Source organism: Pinus tabuliformis, chromosome 3_2 (assembly GCF_031772625.1).
Source record: "Pinus tabuliformis cultivar Carrire ecotype Pingquan chromosome 3_2, CPIR1, whole genome shotgun sequence".
Lineage (NCBI taxonomy): Eukaryota > Viridiplantae > Streptophyta > Pinopsida > Pinales > Pinaceae > Pinus > Pinus tabuliformis.
Window position 1 is genome coordinate 867,938,628 of NC_142302.1, and position 14,183 is coordinate 867,952,810.

General features: G+C 36.7%; 1 pseudogene; it reads right to left on the bottom strand.

The window, feature by feature from the left end:
- Positions 1-12,867: 12,867 nt before the first annotated feature.
- LOC149183394 (ribonuclease 1 pseudogene) lies at positions 12,868-13,771 on the bottom strand (annotated as a pseudogene).
- Between the last annotated feature and the right edge of the window lie 412 nt (positions 13,772-14,183).

Below are 14,183 nucleotides of genomic sequence, written 5' to 3' on the forward strand. Positions count from 1 at the left end.
CAACGAGAGTGTCTGATGAAGAATGGAAGAAGTTGGATCGAAAGGAAAAGAGCACAATAAAATTGTGTGTCTCAAATTCAGTATTGATGAACGTATCATGGCAAGCTACGACAAAGGCTTTGTGGGCCAAGTTAGGGACTTTGTACGAATCTAAGTCTTTGGTGAATAAACTGTTCCAGCAGAAAAAGCTATATAACCTGAGGATGAAAGATGGAGACTCGGTGACATAGCATCTAAATGCATTTAATACTGTGGTAATTCAGTTAGCATCTATTGATATTAAAATTTCATATGAAGATAAGTGCATCAGTTTGTTGTGTTCTCTACCAGATTCGTGGGATAGTATGGTTATTGCAATAGGTAGCAATGTAACTGCCTTGCATTTTGATGAAATAGTCCCATCCTTGCTGATGGAGGAGATGAGACAGAAAAATATGGAGAGCCAAAATGGTGATGCCTTGTTTGTACGAGGGCGGACCCAGAACAGAAACAAAAATAAGTGATCGAATGGGAGATCTAAATCTAAAGGGAGATCTAAATCTCCAGGAAAACCTGTAAAGGTGGTGTGATGGAAATGTGGAAAGGAAGGGCACTAAAAAAGGGACTGTAAATCTAAATCTCCTGACAGAGGAAAGGGATCTGATGAGACTCCTTCTGCAGAGGCGAAAACCACCTCAGATGAAGGTGGAGATGTGTACTTGGCTTCTTCAAGTACACATGTATATCATGAGGCATGGCTAATTGAATCAGGTGCATCCTTTCACTTCACTCCCCATAAAGAGTTTTTCTACGAGTATGAGAAATATGATGGTGGTGATGTCTTCTTGGGGGATGACAGGAAGGCTAGAATCATTGATTGTGGAAAAATAAAGTAGAACTTGCAAGGTGGAAGGGTTATAACACTTCCAGGTGTTCTACATACTCCTGCATTAGCCAAAATTCTGATTCTTGTTAGCACGTTGGATGATGTAGGTGTAAAAATAGTGTTCGAGAAGGATAATTGCAAAGGTGTTTGGGGAGCACTAGTTTTGATGTGGGGAGTTCAGATTGGAACTTTGTACAAGCTGCAAGGTAGCACTATTATTGATGGCTGCAATAGTTTTGTGGTTCATGAAAATGGAGTAAAAAATCTAGTGGTCTCTGGAGAGAAGACCATGCTGTGGCATTAATGGCTTGGACATATTGGAGAAAAGGGCCTTCGGATACTTCATGGTAAAGGTATGGTAAAAGGTATGAGTAATAACTCTCTGGATTTTGATTTCTATGAAAATTGTGTATATGGGAAGCAGAATCGTGTGAGTTTCCCCTCTGGTAGTAAGAGGGCGAAACAAATATTAGAACTTGTGCAAAGTGATGTGTTTGGACCTGTGAAGGTTCAATCACTGGGTAAGTCGGTGTACTATGTATCATTTATAAATGACTTCTCAAGGTATACATGGATATATTTCATTAAGAAGAAATCTGAAGTCTTTGACAGGTTTAACGAATTTAAGGCTCTAGCGGAAAACCAGAGAGAGAAGAAGACAAAGGTGTCGAGGATAGATAACGGTGGAGAGTTTTGCAGTAAGAAATTTTAAGATTTCTGTAAGAAGTGTGGTATAGCACGATAGAAGACTACTCAATATACACCTCAGCAAAATGGAGTTGCAGAAAGAATGAATAAGACGTTGATGGAAAGGGCAAGAAGCATGCTCAGTGGTGCCAGGTTAGGACAGGAATTCTGGGCAGAGGTGGTGGATACTGCATGTTACCTGGTCAACAGGTCACCTTCATTAGCATTGGAGGATAAGACTCCACAAGAGGTATGGACTGGTAAGAAACCCTCTTTTTCACATCTGAGGGTATTTGGATGTGATGCATATGTACATGTTCCAAAGGAGAAACGAACCAAGTTGGATAGTAAATCTGAAAAGTGCATCTTTATTGGGTATGAGGATGGTTTAAAGGGTTATAAGCTTTGGAACCTAGTCACACGGAAGGTTGTGTACAACCAAGATGTGGTGTTCAGAGAGGTGAAATATGTTATTAAACATGAAGTCCAATGAAAGGAACTTTAGAAGATAGTGTTTGAGCTAAATGTGGAAGAATCAGACTCTACAGCAGAGGAGGAATCAAAAGATGAAGAGCCACAAACTCCAGCTATGAGAAGATCATTTTGAGAAAGAAAGCAGCCTGAAAGGTATAGTTCATTTGCTTTTTGTTCAATTTTTTCTTTATCTATTACTAACAATGATCATAGAAATGTGAAGGAAGCAGTAGATTCAGAGGATGGAAAACTCTGGAAAGAAGCCATGGCTGATGAAATGGCATCTTTGCATAAAAATGAGGCTTGGGATTTGGTGGAGTTACCGGCTGGAAGGAAACCCATTGGAATCAAAAGGGTGTTCAAAAAGAAGACAAATGCAGAAGGAAAAGTGGAGAAATACAAAGCTCGGTTGGTAGCAAAAGGTTATTCCCAGGTGTCGGGAATTGATTTTAGTGATATTTTTTCTCTTGTTGCCAAGGTAACTTCTATTAGATTAATTTTATCTATTGTTGCTACTTTTTATTTTTAGGTAGAACATATGGATGTGAAGACAACATTTCTTCATGGGGATCTGGAAGAGGAAATCTACATGAAGCAACCTGAAGGCTTTGCAGCGAAGGGTAAGAAAGAACTGGTATGCAAGTTAAAGAAGTCTCTATATGGGTTAAAATAGTCACCAAGGATGTGGTATCAGAAATTTGATACATTTATACAGGGACTTGGCTTCACCAGAAGCAAAGAAGATCACTGTCTTTATTTCAAATTAATTGGTGACCATGTTATTTACCTAGTCTTGTATGTGGATGACATGTTGCTGGTTGGAAATGACAAAGAAATTATTCAGGATTTGAAGACCTAATTGTCCTCCAAATTCGACATGAAAGATCTTGGTGCTGCAAACTATATTTTGCGCATGTAAATTAAAGGAGATCGGGCAAAGTGGAAGCTCTGGTTAAAATAGAGGAGATATGTCGAGACAATACTGCAGAGGTTTAATATGCAGGATAGTAAACAGGTGAAGGTTTCTATTCATGTAGGTGTGAGGTTATCTATTGAACAATGTCCCAAGACACAAGAAGAGGAAGAGGACATGTCTCGTGTTCCATATGCAGGTGTAGTCAGTAGCCTAATGTATGCAATGGTATATACTAGACTAGACATTGCACATGCAATGGGAGTATTGAGCAGGTTTTTGTCAAAACTAGGAAAGGAGCATTAGACAATAGTGAAGCGGGTTTTCAGGTATTTGCATGGCACTAGTAATTATGGCCTATGCTACCAAGGAAGACTAGGATTGGACAAAGTGTTGGATATTTGTGTCTTTGTTGATGCAGACTGGGCTAGAGATCTGGATCAGAGAAGAACTACAAGTGGGTATGTGTTTAACCTATTTTGAGGTGAAGTGAGTTGGATAAGTAAGAAACAATCTGTAGTGGCACTATCAACTATAGAGGTAGAATACATGGTAGCCACTCATGTAAGCAAGGAATCAGTTTCGTTGCACAGATTGTGTTCAAGTATGGGGTTTGCACAGGAAACTATAAGGATAGACTGTGACAGCCAAAGTGCAATTTTCTTGGCAAAGAACCCTGCATATCATTCAATGACAAAGCACATTGATGTTCAGTATCACATTGTGAGGGATATGATAGAAGACAAAAAGGTGTTGCTAGTAAAGGTGGGCACTTTGAAGAATACTGCATATGCATTGACAAAATCTGTGAGCTTTGGGAAGTTCTCTTGGTGTAGAGAGACAATGGGCATTTCAGGGCTGGGAAAATGACTAAGCTCTCTTGTGGCCCCCTGTGGAAAGAAAACAACAAGTGGGAGAATGTTGGGTTGTGTTATATTCTTTCCAGATAGTTAACAGGGAGTTTGAAGGGCACCCGTAACCCCACTTTATGGGGTCCAGGGCAGCGCCCCGTAAAATTTTGGTTTTGGACCCTATGTTAGGTTGGACAGACCCACCTATGGTTTTGTGCATGATTTTTGCACATGTTTTTTGGACGCGATGGTTTTCAGTCCATGGTATTGGATGCTTCGGCATGTATAAATATGTATTGTAACATTGAAAGGAACATAATGAAAAATCAAGCTGGTGGTCCCGGTTTTGGGATCCAGGGGAAAATCTCTCTGTATATGTGTTTTATGTGTTATGATCTTGCATTGTTTATTTTCTGTGTTTTAGAACTCGCATGCAGGTAATTTTTGTACTGGGTTAAAACATACAAACTTCACCCTGCTCTGGTTCACAAATACAAACTTCCATTTCCAACTCAACTTCTTTGAGTTTTTCCATGAGCCACTTTAATGACTTCTGTTGTAGCCTTCTCTGTAACTTATGCCACTTCACTGGCTTCTTATTTAATACCCAAGCTAGTCTTTGGTTTTTGTCAAGTACCATCCTTAATATATTGAGTTGTTCTTTCATCTCAGCAATTTCTTTTTCAATTTCCTCTTGACTCATTCTCTTGCCATTTGCCTTCGCATCCTCCTTTTTCACTTTTATTTTGTTGTGGTTTTCCTCAAAACATATGTTATGACTATCAATAGTCATTTTCTCCTTCTCCATCTCTATGAGTTCTTCACTCACTCACTATGAGTTGCACTAAAGCCTTTGTAATAGAAAGTCCTTGCTACTGCCAGTTACCTCACCAAGCTTTCCTCTTTACATGGTATTTTGGAAATCACATGGTTCTCTATCTCTGGAACCTCTTTTGAGCACTTCCCTCTGCTCCTTCTAGGGTTCAACTCATATGCATCTTCTAAGAAAACAAGTTTCCTCGCATTTCAATCACTAATGAAATACTAGGTTCTCACCACCTCTTCTTTCACTTTGAAACTCTTACCAGCTTCCTTCATTACTTAGAAATTCTACCTACATCCTTTGTGGAATTGCCTTTGCAAGCTGCAACAATACCTCTATAGTAACAAGTCCCCTTCTTGATACATATGCCGCACTAAGGTTCTCTCCTCTGAGACTAGTCTGTTAGCATTTCTCTGGTTCTTTCCTCTGGAACCAATTGAGCACTCCTTGCTCTAGGTTTTTGCAATATTCTCACCTTCTTATGTTACTACCTGTGCATCAATATAAACACCACAAAATCTCCAATCTTAAAATTAAATTAAACCAAAACATATCATCACACCTTCAAGATCTCTGCGTGATCTTGTTCTACCATTCACCTGCACTTTGAATTGATTGTCCTCTATTTCTTGCATCTACAAATTCTGCTACACATTATCTCTGTGTTCCTACTTTTTGTCAGATTAGAATCTGATCTCCTCTTACCTGCTGTTGATGCCCTGAAAATCATTGTATCAACATTGGGGGATAACCACCCGGTCCGGACCTTAGTATAGCTCCTTTTCCGTTTGGAATGGTGGCTCCGACTGGGGATAATGGGACCAGTTTCCCAGTAAATAGATAAACGGGGTAAATGAGTGATTCGTTAACTAATCATATGATAGGCGAATAGTTTAATCTATTGACGAAATAAAGGAACTACTACTAATCCCGGGAACTATTGTACTTTTAAAGTGTAGCGCTGGATGATATATGTTTATAAACAGGCATGTAGATGACTCTATTCAATAAACATGGAATTTCATTCATTTAGAATTACTCTGCTTAAATCGTTAAACAAAGGATTAGCGCAATATTGCTACACTATTTATATCATCGAAACATATATGATCAAAGGAAAGGCATACCATAAACATCCAATAGTGGAAGGAATACAGAAATGCTATTAAAACACATACATATATTCGATAATAGCAAAGGTAATTAAATAACAATTCATATGAAAAGAATGGATTCAGACATAGATAATAGTACCATATGAGCTGCTAAACTCTCCCAATATCAATCAATATCTGTGATCCTTCCTTCAACGCAGAAATTCTTTCAAACAAAGACAGTAGTGCACATTTGCATAAAAGCTTCCTTGTCAAAATTAGAACAACTGGTCCAGTTTTATAAAAGAATATGGCTGAAGCACAATAGTGCAACTTCAGTCTTTCAGTCAAGTACAAAAATTTACGACCCTTTCTAAAAACATGAAAGGGTACATAAATACCTAATTAAGCTAACTATCTATGAAACTCCAATCCTACTTAATTGGTATCAATTGATTTTGATAATATTTTCTTCAGCAATCTGGCAGTCGGCGGCATGAATCATCAAGCAGGCTATTTGCCTTTAAATCTGAGCTAACTTATCGCAAGCATCAGCTCCACTTCAGGTGGTTTGTTGAGGCGAGTGCTGAGCTGGGCGGCATAGGTGGCATCCTGGATATCGGGGATAATATACCCGATTGCATCTGTAAGGCACTTGAGGGCGGCTCTCTGAGTGTGTGGTTTTACCAAGAAGAACCAATAGGTGTCCCACGTTAAACTGTTAATTCCAGCAATTAATCTTCCCTTTTCCTCTAGATTCGGATAACATGACTGCTCCAATGTTTTCATCGCTGTCAATTTTCCTGGTGTGCATTGGGAAATCATGTTTGACAAGTAGAGAGTGTTATTAACTAATTCAACCAAATTGCTTGAAGTTGATTTGCATCTTGAAACTGCCCTCTCTGCTTTCATTAACTGGGACTGCCATTCTGTAAATAGTATATCTTTATGTGACTCTAAAATTATTGGTAAATTCGCTGCTTGTCCTTGATCAGAATCTTGCCAGTCAAGAAATGCCGCTATCATTTCTTCAGCTTGATCCAATTCTGTCCTAGCCTTTTCTACTTTTTCACTTATGGATGCCGTTAATTCACATAGTGGCTCTGCCTGGGCGATTTGTTTACGTAGAAGCTTAATTTGGGCTATCAATGCAGTATTTATCTGTAGCGCTTCTATTGTGAATTCAGTTACTTGTGGAACGCCCTTTGTTTTCTCGAGCTGTGCTGATAGTTGAGCAATTTGCTCATCTTTTGTTTTTAGCATTTTTTCATTTGCTGCCTTCAACTGCGCCAAGGCCTCTGATAATTCTTTCTGCTTTTGGATTGCACTGTGGTCAATCCTTTGTTTTTCCGCCTGCAATTGTTGAGTTAGTTGATTGTTTAATTGCTGTTGTGTCAACAATTGTTGTTCTGCCTGCTCCGCTTTTTGCTTTGCTTCAGTTAGCTGTGCCTGTAATGAGAAGATTTCCTGGTCTTTTGTTTTCAGTAAAAGACTCACCTCCAATGCCTTATCTATTGTTGCTGCCGAATAGGCTCCAACATATTGTGCCAGTTTTGTCAGGTCATCAGAGGGGTCAAATTTCTCCTTCCAAACCACATTGCCCGTGACCGTCTGTTCTGGGAAAAGAGAAGGTTGATCAGTCCTTCTTCTCTTCCTCTGTCGTTTTACTACAGCTTTATGTCTTGGGCTGTAGAAGACATCCAAGGGAGGAATCTCTTCTACCTGCAAAATGATTTGATCGGAGGGGTCCTTCGGTATTATCTCTACTTCTTTTGAAATGGGTGGGCCACTGGTTCCACTTAGAACATGTTGTGAAGTGGTTTCCTGTGTGTCTTCTTCTTTGAAAGTTTCAGTGTTCTTGGAACACTCCAAACTACTGATAATAGAATCAAATTGCTGCCATTCCTGGAGCAATTTAGGATCGATATGAGTATCCACATTTATTTCAATGTTGGTCTGTTTTTTGTCTTTAGTCTGGGTCTCCTCCCGCACTTTCTCCTGCTCTTTCTCCTGCTCTTTCTCCTGCTTTTTCTCCTGAGTTTCCTCCTGTGGCTTCTCTTGTTCTTTTGTTGTAACCGGAAGTTGCTTTGATTGTTGCCATTCAGGCTCGCTTGACGATGTTGTTGGGGTTGTTGCTAATAGATCTAGAGGCAGAGTTTGCAACCTCTATTCTCTAAGTCTGTTAAATTCAATCAACCCTTCATCTTGATATTTCATTCTGGAAAATGCCTTAACCTGCATTATTGACTCAGCTGAGGAGAACAGGTCGTCAAACATATCTTCTTTATGATCAAATTTTGACAATTTGGCCTGTTCGAGCGCATTATAGGCGACTTTGTTGGGATCAAATTGCCTATTAGGGAGAGTTGCTAGAGTTAATGATTTCATTTTAGTAGCTTCTTTCTCTGCATGTTTGAGATCATGCAAGGTATAAACAGCACACCTCAAAGGAAGAGAGGGCCAGCCCTTTTTTTTATTTTTCTTGAGAGTCTGTGTAACACTCTCAGCAATGATCTGGTAAGCTATTTCCCTCGCCAGCAGTTTATCAAGTATGTACAAAGGAAGGACGTGAGGTTCGGCTTGGCTGCCGAAAACTCTTATATAAGTGAACCTCTCCTCCCCAAACCATCTTCCTACTGATGTTAAGTCAATTCTGGCTTGGTAGGAAATCTTGGGAGCAGGTTTATCAAAAATAGAATAATGAATAGGTAACATAAATCCATTGCAGACTTGGTATAAATGGTGCTTATACGAGGATTTCCACAATTTCTGATGGTATATATGAATCGGCATGGGGTCTTGTGGCATCCACCTCCAGCCGAGCACAGGAAATTCAGAGTTAAAACACAAGGTGTCTAAAATATAGGCACTGTAATAGAATGGGGGAATTACCCTTTGAGTAATGCGGGTCTTATTTCTAAACTCAAGAATAGCTGTTGCTAGTTTATCTGAGAGAATAGTGGCCCAATCCATTATTTCACTGTTGCATGCCGCTTCCACCAAGGGAACCATTTCTATAGTGAAATTAGAAGAGTCGTGCAACCCCCACAATCTACACATCATTATTCCAGCGTAACAATAAGGAGAACATAAGGAATCAACCGAGTACTTACCGGAAGATTCATGTTTGTGTTTTGCTGGATTTTGTCTCCAATCCCGGATGGGTTTGGATTCCACCTCGTTCTCTTTTCGGAATTTCTCCAAAAATGCCTTATTGTACTTCTTCTCTGGCTCAGGCAAATGATACATTTGCCTTAAATCATCAACCTTGAATGACCCGAAAATCCTCTCGTCTCTGGTGTAGAAGGTTCTGTCCATGATCGGGATTTCCTCAATTTCCCATCGCACTACATTTGTATATGGGAGAATTTGCTCCCGAGCTGCTATCCGATGAAGGAAGGAGTCAGCCAGGTCTTTTAAAGTACCATCAGATTTCCGAGTTGAATCTGCAGAAGCTTGTACTGTTGTTACTTTAGGTTCTTCGACTTCAATCAGGTTGTAGGTACTTTGCCAAGTAGTTCTGCCAAGACCAGAACATGTAGTATCAGATATCAATCCTTTCTTTTTGTTTGTTGGATCAGCGACGGCTTGTCCTGTGGCTAGCGCAATGGAAGCGACCGTGGTTTTCTTAGATTTCTTCCCCATTCTGCTTGACTTTTCTTCTTTGGATGAATTCTGCACAGAGGTGAAAATGAACGTAACACAGAAAGTTGACAATGAAAACCCAATATGAGAAAGATAAATTGATCAATGCGTGGTGAGGGATTAGCTTTTAAAATGGCCGCGAATACAATCTATGGAAGATTTCAGAACTTATTAATACATTAAATGGCCGTTTAAACCTGCCAATCCTTTAAATGCCCATCATATCATTAATTGGCCGAATGATTCATTTAAGCGTGCCTTGGATGTTTTGGCCGTTGAGCGGAGGTAAATCACTGTTCGACAGATCAAGCTTTTAATATGAATTGATCGTAATATCCCTCTTTCTTAATGGTTTTTTGAAATCTGCGCTTTTGGCTTTATCGCAATTAGGTGTCAGGGAAAGCTTAACTTCTTATGTTGGCACCTTTTGAAATCCCCGATCGCCGACAGCGATATTGCATCGCATCGGGAGTATGGGCGCTCTATGAAAATATGGATAACATATCGCCGATCGCCGATAGCGAAATCGCATCGCATCGGGGTGAATGGCCTGGGGTGCTTTAAGAACATGCATAGAATATTGCCGATAGCCAATAGTGATATCACATCGGCGAAAATCAATGGGCCATCAGCTTATGCTCCCTATGTCATTGCGATATGCGATCTTGCGATCGCTTTATCGCAATGATCAAAGATTGATTATTTGTTTTATTATGATCAAAATGGGTTTATCGAAAAGGTTTTCATAATGTTTTTCATTTTGTTTTCGGACCTTTTTGAACAATATAATATTGATACCAATCAAAACGAAAAGGGACCCATTTCATATGATAGTTTTTCTAAAGAAATAATGATAAGAAATGGGGGGTTGTTGTAAAGCACAACAATTGGCGATTCGCTGGAAGAAACAGTTATCTCTGAAAAGTATGGGAATACTTAAACTTTTCCAAAATAGAGTTCTCATTAAAGGGAAAAGATTCTAATATAACTAGGTATATTTGCATTCTAAATAAAATAAAACTATCTTTGTTAATTTCCTCTCTTGTTTAAAATTAGATACATTCTAAGTTTTAAATTGGCGTTTCTTGGTTTATAATGATAAAATAGAGAACCTTTCCAAATCAGCTTTTAGAATTGACTCCTTTGTCATAGGTAGAGCCTCTGCTGCCAGCAAACGTTCATAGTTTCGACAGGGATACCTTTAAACCATATTATTGTCCATGGTCCCATCCACTTAAGAGTGTGATTAACAGAATGAATTCAAAACATGTTTTCATATTTTGTATTTCCTTTCATTTTCTGTTATTGCTAAGACAAAAAGCCATTGTCCTGGTTTGGTGGCCAGCTATTGACAATGCCATTCACTGGTAGTAATTTAACCGAACAAGCTGGCTCGTGATGAGACCCCTTGTCTTAGAATTCTAAGCCATTACCCTGTTTTGGTATGCAGTATTGGTAATGTCGGTTAAACTATTTCCCTATGAACATGGTAAGCAGGCTTGTAATAAGACCTCTTATCTTTAATATCAGATATTTTAGAATTACACTCTGAGTAACCATAGTCTTTGGTGAATGGGATGGACAATTTTCTCCTTAAGAGTAAATGGATGACAAGATAAGAGTTAAAGATACTGAAATTGGATTAGTTTCTGTTTTGATATTGATAACCCTAACAATGTAAACTTTGAAACGGGAACTGATACTGTTACCCGTTTCGTAGAGATAGCAAAAAAATGACCCGATTTTCAAAAGTGGTGATGGAGAATACACATGTTTTTTTAGAACATGGTTTTTGGAACTTTAATTTTTTTTCATGTTCAAGGATGAAATCAAGTTTTAGAATGGTAGTGATTTTCATACTGATTTTAAAAAGTGACTATTCTGCATCACACCCTTTTTTTAAAAGACCTATTTTTTGACTTTAAATTTTATAGTGTGTGAAATTTAAATAATTATTTCGTAACCCTTTTTTTAAAAGACCTATTTTTTGACTTTAAATTTTCTAATGTATGAAATGTAAATAACTATTTCGTAAATTTAATAATTTTGGAAGTGATCTTCTTCTTCATATTTTCTAGTTTTTATTTTTTTTATTTTTATTTTTGTAGTGGGGCTTTTATTGATTTGCATATTTAAAGAAGAAGGTTGATATTTTACATTTTCGATATTTATACATCATTAATTAAATTTTCAATCCACATGAAATAATTGTCTCTAAAAAACAAATATAAAAATATATATAAAAAGACAAAAACAAAAAATAAAAAATGTTAAAAAAAATTTATATCATAAACCATAAAAAAAATTGGAAAAAAAAAAAGCAATTATAAAAAAAAATATATATATATAAAATTAAGTAAATATTGAGAAATCAAATATATATATATATATATATATATATATATATATATATAAACAAAAAGTAGGAAAAAAAAAAATAGAAACAAACTAGTTTAAAGAAAAAAATAGAAAAATAACGAAAAAAATTTAAAAAACTAGTGAAATTAATATTAAAAAAAAAAAAAAAACAAAACATGTAAAAAATAAAATAAAAAATCTCACAAACCATAAAGAATTTGGAAAAAAGAAACAAAATTAAAATATATGTATATATAAGTAGAAATAGAGAAATTAAAAAAAACATTAGAAAAAACTAGGAAAAAAAATAAAAATAAAAATAAAAACAAACTAGTTTTTTAAAAAAAAAAATAGAAAATTAACGAAAAAAATAAAAAAACTAGTAAAATTAATATTAAAAAAACAAAAATAAAATTAAATTATAAAAAAAATAAACCCAAAAAAATGGTTATTTTTTATTAAAAAAAACAAAAATACAATTATCTTTTATTAAATATACCTATTTTATTTAAAACTAAATAAATATTTTTTTTTTTAAACAATCTTGTCTTTTATTTAAAAAAAAAAAAAATTAACATTTTTTATTATTATAATTTAAAAATTCAAATTATTAAAACTACATTTTATATTTTCAAAAAAAAAAAAAATTAAACCTACATTTTATGTTTAAAAAAAAAAAAAAAAAATTAAATTTACATTTTTTTTAAACCATCTTTTTTTAATTAAAAAAAAAAAATTATAATGTTTTTTTAAACAATATGTTATTTATTATAAAATATAAATCATAAAAAAAAAATTAATTTTTTTAAAACAAATTTTAATTTTTTAATTTAAAATTTAAAAAATTAATCTTTTTTTTTATATTAATATATTAAAAAAAATTAGTTATAATTGTTATATAGAAAGATTAAAAAATATTATTAAAGCTTTTTTATTTTTTATTTATTAGTTTTTTTTTTAAAACATATTAAATTTTTTTATTAAATATTAATGTTTTAATTAAAGAATAAAAAAAATAAAAAAACGGCGCAGCCCTTCGGCCCCTAGCCGCGCCACCAGCGGGCGGCGGGAGGGGCTCGTCGATTCCGGGAATGGACGAGCCCCTCCCGCCGCCCGCTGGTGGCACGGCAGGGGCCCAAGGGGTTGCATGCAACCCCTTAGGCCCCCGACCGCGCCACCAGTGGGCGGCGGGAGGGACTCGTCCATTCCACGAATCGACAAGCCGCTCTTGCCGCCCGCTGGTGGCGCGGCCGGTGGCCCAAGGGGCTGCGCGCAGCCCCTTGGGCCCCGGCCACGCCACCAACGGGCGGCGGGAGGGGCTCGTCCATTCCCGGGAATCCCGACTGCTCCAACGCCCCCAACAGATAGACGCTGTCTTTGAGTCGAAGGGTAGCCGCGAAATAATCGTGTTGGTTCAGAACAGACTCCGAGCAAGTCCCGTGCTTCTCCCACTCATGTTGCCAGAACTTCAAACTGTCACTGCTCGGGCAAGCCAACGATCCCCATTCCTGGTTCAACTCATCTCTCAAGTCACTGATCTGCACAGATTCAAATTAATTACTATTACGATCCAACCAAAACATTTCACAATGCAGAAATGGATTGAAGAGTAATATTTCCATCTATTTATTTAGTATACTTGTGAAGGATCGAAGGGATTGCTACTGTCGCAGTTAGAAGGATAACCACCATCGTCGTAATTTGGCCACAGACCATGAATCGAGAAATTCGACGGAGGCTTCCCAGTTGTAGGATAGCAGCAGCTACTTTCTGTATCGCAATAGGATCCTGGCCACTATTAAAACAATACACGCACAAACAAGAAATAATCTTGATTCGATGTTAGAACTACTTTATAAAATTCGAGATAATAAGGAATTTGATTAGGTTTTCAGTAGTTTTGTTTTGAACTGAGAAATGGACCTGCTGAACCAAGTAGAAGAAATCGAAGTCCCGAGCTTGTACTCCATCCAACTCGACGGCGCCCATGAAAAAGCATGTTATGAATAGGGCACCTACAATTTTAGTGATCGACAATCTCATGAGCATGTTGAAGTCCATGGCGGAACCTGGTATTTGCTGCTACTCTAGCGACAGATGGGTATCGCGGGGTTGTGTCTATAAAATAATTTCAGCGTAAATTACTGCACCGCATTGGAATATTCGATTAATTGAACGAAATCGACGAGCCCCTCCCGCCGCCCGCTGGTGGCGTGGCCGGGGGCCCAAGGGGCGCGCAATTTTTTTATTTTTTTTTATTTTTTAATTAAAACATTAATATTTAATAAAAAATTTAATATGTTTAAAAAAAAAAAATTAATAAATAAAAAATAAAAAAAACTTTAATAATATTTTTTAATTTTTTTATATAACAATTATAATTAATTTTTTTAATATATTAATTTTAAAAAAAAATATTGATTTTTTAAATTTTAAAATAAAAAATTAAAATTTGTTTAAATTATTTTTTTTT